The sequence below is a fragment of the Watersipora subatra genome, unplaced genomic scaffold (genome assembly GCF_963576615.1).
Source record: "Watersipora subatra unplaced genomic scaffold, tzWatSuba1.1 SCAFFOLD_207, whole genome shotgun sequence".
Classification (NCBI taxonomy): Eukaryota; Metazoa; Bryozoa; class Gymnolaemata; order Cheilostomatida; family Watersiporidae; genus Watersipora; species Watersipora subatra.
Genome location: NW_027045377.1, coordinates 51,524 through 53,194, shown reverse-complemented (window position 1 = coordinate 53,194; position 1,671 = coordinate 51,524).

The following is a 1,671-nucleotide window of genomic DNA, read 5'->3' as shown; positions in this document are numbered from 1 at the left end:
TGTTTGAAAAGGTGTTATTGACTATCATTGGAGTTGTCCCACCGATAGTGATAGTATCGAATTATCAATGAGCAGACAGAGTTCACCGATAGTTATCAAGTGACTTGGCAGCTGGTAACACTATCGAATTATCGTGCCTGAAGAGATCGAGGACTGTGGGAAGGAATAGGAAAAGGTGATCGAGTTATCAGAGCGTTCAATTTATCAGAACACTGTCACAAGTACATGTATTTATTAGTCGATAAATGTACAAACTATATAAAAACCAAACGCATAGATGGCTTGTTGCAAATTGAAAAGCTTCTAGTGTGAAGTTTAAAAAAAATTTCATCAGAAAGTATCGAGACTTTTCTATCACTTGAGATTGGTTTGTTGTTTGAAATCTTGTGATTGCCAGGACGTTTTCAGATGAAAGAAGCCAAACTTGATCGCTGTTGAAATGCTAAGAAAAAAAGACATCTTTTTTGAGCGTTTTAACAAATGATATACAGACCCCAGGAATGATATACAGGGGGCTGTATATCACTGTTTTAACCAAGATCAAATTTGCCGATTTTCCTTCAAGTTTATTCGAAGGTTAGCTCACTTTTCTTAGCTTTTGGAGGGCCATCGCTAATCAGATGATCGGCAAAATTTGATTTTTGCAAACCTTTAGAAAGATCGTTATCGAAAATATTTTGCCGATAATGGTAATAACGACGTCTAAGAACTACTAAAAGTTGAGGTTTGACTCTATGGCTTGAAATAAAGTGGTATTCTATAGCGATAACAACCGTCGTAGTGGCCGTTGGGCAAAAAACTGTTCGAGTTAACCAAGTTGAGGTCGAGTTATCTAAAGCAATTTATCATTGCGTGGGAACGGAGCAAACAGATCCGCTCGAGTGTTCGAGCTATTCGAGGGCGATAACTATCGAGTTATATTATTTTTTTTTATTCGATAACTAGAAATTTGTTTTGGATCTTTCGATAGGCTAAAAATAAGCAACAAATTCATATCGAGAAAGACAACTATCGACTATCGAAATCGACTATCGAGCTATCGCGCAACCCTAGTATGGTGTAAAAGTAATGTGTTAGGTAATATAGTGTAGGCATTGCAATTTCAATTGTAATGTAAGGTAATGGTAATGTAAAGGGCATTCACTTAGTATTATATGAGTTTAATACATTACACAAAGGCTACAGTTTAGACACCCAAAAAAGTTTGCACATGTCAGGCAATGTCTCAGCGTCATGATTTTCCTTTTGGCCATTTTTTAAGGAAGACTAAGAACTGATCAAAGTATAGCCTATATGATTAGATCACACTTTTACAAAAAATACCAGGAGTACAATGACCGATGATGAGAGTGGAATGAAAAAGTGAAAGGTCTTGACAGTTTAAAATATTTTTAATCTTTCATTTATTTTTTATAACTTAAATGTTTGTTGGTTACAATTAGTCTGTTTCTGCTTACAGGTACAACATGTGTGACTATTAAAATTGGAACTCGGCCATCGAATTAAGGAACTTTGCATTATTCTCTCCTATTATGTCTCCTACATTATTGCAGAAGAGAAAGCACAAAAAACTGTTTTAAAATACCCAATATTTGTAGCTACGACGGGTTCATGATGGCGTGATTAACTGTTGGTTTTTGGGCTTTTAAGAGCTTGTAATCACATCTCAAC